Raw genomic sequence first — 6000 nt, forward strand, 5'->3', positions numbered from 1 at the left:
CCCTTGGTGTTTTTAAAGTTCACTCGTTTCACCCTTTCAGATACCTAGGGCTTTATTTTGCAGTCTCTATACAATCACTTCAAGTGTGGAGCTGTGTGTCTCTGTAGACAGTTTTCAGAGGTTGCTTTCCTCAAGTGGCAGATTACATTTCTACACAAACATCGCCAGAACAAACTTGGGATCTTCCAGGACTGGGTCTGTATTTCCTCAGGAGCCTTCAATAAGGCAGCTGGCATCAGACAGTTGATTCCTCTGGTCAGTGAGCTGGTTTGGAAGTCTGCATCTCCAAAATATAACAAGGAGTCATGCAATAGGTAGGAGACACCAGCACCTTTCTGTTGACCTTTTTTGTACCAGAAAAGCCACCACCACTCTGATAGCCATAGCCACAAGACACATGCAGACATCTTTTCCTATTAACCCATTGTGTTTTTCTCCATGATCAGAGCAGTGAATGTCACCCTGTTGCCACCCTCTTATGGAAAGACTGCCTCGTCCCTGCGTCAAGGACATCTAGGGGAAACATCCCCAGCCCCACAGAGGACAGCCATGGCTCTTTGCCCACGGTGCTCTTTCCCAGGAGAGACCAAGAGAGAGCAATCAGACTCGGAAGAAGGTAATTTGAATTGGATGTGAAGTTGTTACTAATTTAATGTTTATCCAATAACAAGGACTTTGCAAAACCCCTTACCTTTCCATGAGCCTCAGGTAACACTGTCAATTCATAATTGCTATGATTCCTTTATCCCGTGGTTTAATAAATAATTTACCTAAATTATTAAAATGAAAATTTCAACATTATTAAAAATTAACCAGGTTAAATGAGCAAACAGTAAATAGTGCTGGGCTTGTCCTGCGTGACAAGAGTCCGCAGCTTTTATTGTCTTTTCCCAGGCACAGAGGGTACATTTCTCCCTCCTCCTCTCCCTCCCTCCCTGTCTCCACTTCCACTGCTCTACTCTTGTCTTTCACAAACTCCTTTCCTTGACACTAGTTTTCTCCACAGCCTGTTCTTTCATCTCTGTGTCCTCTTCTCCACTGTTGGTTTACTCTTCCTTCCCATGAGCTCTCTCCTTCCCTGCTGTAGCAGTAGGCATCCGTCTCCTCTCTGCACATTATATTCTGCACACATATGTAGCACAAGATGCCTGGCAGGTCTTTTTGTGTTTTCTCTCTTTGATCCATGGCTGGCAACCCCATCTGATGCCAGAAAGACATAGATCCAGGAGAGCACATGCTATGCAAAGAGCAGAGTTTGTCAGGTCTTCAGGATACGGGCTGCTTCCATTCATGAAAAATGTATTAAAATCTGACTGCTCTTAAAGGATCGCAGTTCTGTCATTTTTAATTGAAACATTCAGTTTGCCCAAAATGAAGTGCTCCATCTTTCAGGCTCTATCTCTTGCCAGGTTTTTTTTTCAACTCTCTGTAATTCCTGCTGAACTGCTCCTTCTGCTGCTTTCTGGCAGAATTCCTCATTGACTTAAAAGGGTTCTCCCCCTCCAGGCTTCATCCTATCCATTTTCCCTTTCAACACATGAGAGTCCTGCAAATGGCCTTTCCTCCTGCCTGGCATTTTTCACCCGGTGCAGACCTCAAGGCACATAGCTGATCTTTTCCTGCAGCTATCTGGGAGAACTGGGCATCCAGCTCCTGTTCAGTTTCGGTAAGAGCATAGTGCCTGCTGAAACACCAGCAAGCCTGTTCATCCCTTCTCTGAAGTGTCCATAACACTGTTACCCTGCTGCTATCTGAGCACTGACAGGCAGATGTGGGCTTCTTAATGTGCTCTAATAACACTCTGCTTTTCTTTCGCTGCTAAGAGACCACAAAGTGAGTAAAGCAACATTTGCAGGCGAAATACAGCTTTGTAAACTGGCTCCTTCCTATCCCTTTCTGAGCAGCCCTTGGGTAGTACCCAGCACTATTACACCTCTGCATAGGATGGAAAACTGAACTGAAAATCCCACCTGTATGCAAAAGCAGAGGTGGTGTGAACCAGAAGATAACTCAGCTGGAACGTGTCCAGGAGACTGTACCTCAAGTGCCTGCTTGTACAATACACCCTGCAAGGTGAAGCCCCAAGGGTATGGTCAAAGTGAAGGCAAATGGATGCGCTGAGACAATAGTGAGACCTAGAGCATATAAAACATGGGAACTGTGTCCGTGGAGAACGTGGCAGTTATTGACTGCACTGTCACATGGCGTAGCCCTTTCCTTCCACAGTCAAAGCTGGTATCTGAATTACTTTGGATTTTAACCACAATTAAAGAGCTAATCAAGGTCAACAGCTCCTTTCAAATACAGTTTAGTACAAAATCCTAATGCAGGAATTACACAAATTGATATTGTCAATATAATGGATTCAAGCCAATTGTGCTAAACAAGGTTGTATCAAGTCTGCACTCTGTATTAGGTGAGGGCTAATTCTGTGTAGCAGCAGTGGAGACAAACAGAAAAACAGATACATCAAGCCTTCACAGTCTGGATTTATTACTGAGGTGGTTTTTACCCCTCTCAAAGAATTCGTTAGTCTAAGAAAACAGTGCCATTCTGAGCATTTGGTTCCATTCAGAAGGCAGAACACACGAAATTGAACGCATGCAATGTATTGGTCTAATATATAGGAGGTAACAGAAGGACCAGTCAAGAATAAATCTAAGTAGCAGCCCTTGGTGAAAAAACACAATGACAAACTGCTCAAGTACCCAAATGTACTGCACTACTTGAGACACCCTGAAGTATCCAAGACACCAAGCATAGCTGGAAGGTGTGACAAGAGACCTGTAGAAAACCCATGTTCTGCCAGCATGGCAGATAGTCTAGAGCATTTCAAATGAACCCTAAGACATGTAATGCTCTCATATCAGGTGGCATCTCAGCCTCTTATTTGCTTTTCCTCTGAGGCACTTCAAAGTTTCACCAATTGCTTTGGCATCCCAGGTGGTGCTTCTTCAGTAGGTGTGAACCTTACGGCTCCCTGTTAGGCATGTGGATCTAGAGACACATCTGCAATCACTCAGGGAATTAGCAATGCTTTTTTTTTCCCCTGTGTTGTTTCCCACCTAGATTCTAATATTTCTGCTGTGAAGCAGTTTGTGGGAGGGCAGACAGGCCTTTTCTTTTAATTGAAGCTAATGGTATCCTCGAAATAGCAAAACCCAAGAAGAGAGGAGGACTTTCTCCAGGCAATGCAGGCCACCCAGGGCTGCAGATGGTGGGGCTCCTGGAGATGGGAAGAACCCTGGGTCTGTAGATGTGAGTTAGCTCCTTCCCTTCACCTCCGCATCCACTTTGTGACTCCTCTCCTCAAAGGAAATGTGTGGAGTGACCCCAGCCCTTGCTCTCACCCTCCAAACTCCTTTGGAAGGGTGGGAGACTGTCAGCCTTTCCGGGGTCCGTGTGAAAGAAGCTAAATGGGACCATGAAGGTGGTAATGGAGTGGAAGCAGAGCAAGGAAAGTCTTGCTGATGGATTATTAGGCACTGTCAAAGTTTCAGCAGAGTGGAAAACTTGGAGGCTGAAGTGAGTAGTAACCCATGAAAAATCACCTCTTCCTTTTCCTGTTCATGGCAGGGCAGCGTGTCCAGATCAAAGCCACCCATCACCGCTCAGGCTCAGTCGCACGATTTACGAGGCACTGGGGCACCAGCCCATTAACAGCCCTGGTAATTCATTGCAAGGGCAACGGGAGGTGTAAATCCCCTCCCCTCCAAACTTACACATTTACTTAATTGCCCCCCCAGTTGCTGGACCTGGACATCAATGGGGCTGATGCTATGAACGAGAAGGGCCACAAGAGGTGCAATGGGAAGGGAGACTGAGGAAAGAGTCTGGTGTGGTCTGTGCAGGTGAGACAAGCATGACCCAAGAGGCAAACCCTCTTTCGTTTGCATCCATTAAGCAGCACAAAATCTCATCGGTTTTAATTGCATTTTGACCTTCCGGAGCTTCTCTCGGCTGTTTCCCTTGGGATCGGTGTTGGAGAAAGAGCATGCTTCATGCACATGGGCAGCTGGAAGGCCTCCACAGTTTTTCAGTGCTTGTGAGACATTGTGCTGTACCACACATGGCAGTCCCTGCTGCCAGCAGCTGGTTCAGAGGCTCAGCAACCCCACGATCGTTGATGACAGCAGGTAACACCATCTAAGGAGACATATGAGGTCTCAAAGTGCTTTGGAACCTCAGCCTCTAAGGTGGAGAACATCAGTCTATGACTCCATCACTTTACTGGTAGCACTCAGACATACTGTCTTCTCTTATGGTCTTCTGCAGCATGCCCACATTCAAAAACAGCTTTGCAGAAAACAAATTCAGATTTACTCTCTGTTTCCTTGCTTCTGTCTACTCTATGCCATTCACTCTCATTCTCTAACTTTACCCTCCCCTTAGTTCGCCAGGTCCCCCTTTCTCACATCATCTTCTACTTTCCTTGCACTAGTATCTTTCTGCTATTTTGTTCTTGACTCCAGTTGTTTCTGGCTTTCAAAAAGTCCCCTTCAGTTTGCTCTTCTCTGACTTTGCTCATTCTTCATATGTTCCCTGTGTAAATGCTCAATTCTGTAACATTAGCTAATATTTGATATCGGGAAACTTTCCCACAGCTGTATGAGTAGGTTTAAAACACATATTTACAAGAAAACTTGGAATGTGAGTTTTCCACTTTGACAATCTGTACTCTAGAATGAAATCCTCATCAGAAGTGGTTACCTTAAAAGCAGCAGTGGAAATAAACGGACTGAGCAGGAAGAGGAGGCTCACCAGTAGAATTAAGTGAGATAAGATGTCCAGATCTCTGCAGTGGAGTGTTTTCTTGCAAATATTTTCCAAAATTCCCTTAAAAATGGCCTTTGAAAAGTTAATTCCACTGCAGCTTCTTTTGTATCATTTTGAAGTTATCACTCATCATTTCTTTCTGAAGCAAAACTAGCAACAGATTTCCATGAGCAATTTCCCTCAGAAACCCGTTTTCTTTTTCATACTATGAAGTTCAGAAGAAATACACCTAATTTCCCAAGCACTTGTGCTTCCCAAGTGCTTGCAGTGCACTTGACCCCATGGTTGTGGGAACAGGCAGATGTTCCTGCAAGACAGGAGAGCCCTGGTTTGGGTCAGTAGGGGACAGGGAAGTGGCCAGCTAAATGAGGATGAGGTCTGAAAGTTTCCTGTTCCTCCTCCCACAGCAAATGTTCATCCTTAAAACATGACCAAGAATGAGAACTGGGCAATGATTTTTGGTTAAAAGATAACCAGAAAGGGGGGAAGTGGAGGAAAAATGCAAATAAGAGACTGGTCTGGCTGGGAGAAAAGGACATTGTTAGGGTAACAATTTGTGAGGAGAATCTATGAAATTTGGGTCATAAATGCTCGTGACTCTTGAAAATGTGATTTAGGCACTTCAGTGCTTTTTAGGTGCACGAAATTCATTGCTGGTTAAGAGGAAGGAACACAGAAATGTAGTGATTCCATGAAGTACTTGTATTAGAACTAAGGAAAGTTGGGACACTTTGCCAGTTGTAACTTACTGGAAAGCAGATCTCAGCCACACACACATCTTCTCTGGGGTCTGTAACCCTGGGAGGACATGAGAAGGAGATGAGGAAAGGTTTTCATGGCTTGTCTGTGTTATTTTCCCAGAAAGGAGCCTCATAAATGTTCTTGGATGTTGCCATGGGAGTTACAGCCAATTTAGGACTTGGGGTTATGGTTCATTCTGAGCTCTAAAGGCAGATGGCTCAACTTTGACAATAAGACAGGAAGAGGAGGGATGAGATGAAGCCATTCAGCAGAGAGGGAGAAATGAAACAGGGCCATGAGTTGCCAAACCTTTGATACTGCATGGAAGAGAAGTCCAGCGTGTGAAAGGGCAGAGCTTCCAACAGGTCTTGCAACACATGTGAAATCCATCAGGGTCACTGTTCCCATGGTGTTCTGTTGTCTGAGCCATAACACGACACCCTACGGGGAGGGAAAGGCATCCTGTAGGCAGGGGGAAGAGCT

At 45.0% G+C, this 6000-nt stretch overlaps 1 long non-coding RNA gene across 1 annotated transcript in view; it reads left to right on the forward strand.

Moving 5' to 3' along the window:
* Nucleotides 1-4288, forward strand: part of LOC134158219 (uncharacterized) — a 39518-nt gene extending 35230 nt beyond the window's left edge. Inside the window, exon 6 of the long non-coding RNA XR_009962657.1 lies at nt 447-4288. This is a non-coding gene — a long non-coding RNA (uncharacterized LOC134158219). The remainder of the gene's footprint in view (nt 1-446) is intronic.
* Nucleotides 4289-6000: the final 1712 nt, after the last annotated feature.

Source organism: Pezoporus occidentalis, unplaced genomic scaffold (assembly GCF_034315485.1).
Source record: "Pezoporus occidentalis ecotype Australia unplaced genomic scaffold, CSIRO_AGI_Poc_V1 ctg128, whole genome shotgun sequence".
NCBI classification, from domain to species: domain Eukaryota; kingdom Metazoa; phylum Chordata; class Aves; order Psittaciformes; family Psittacidae; genus Pezoporus; species Pezoporus occidentalis.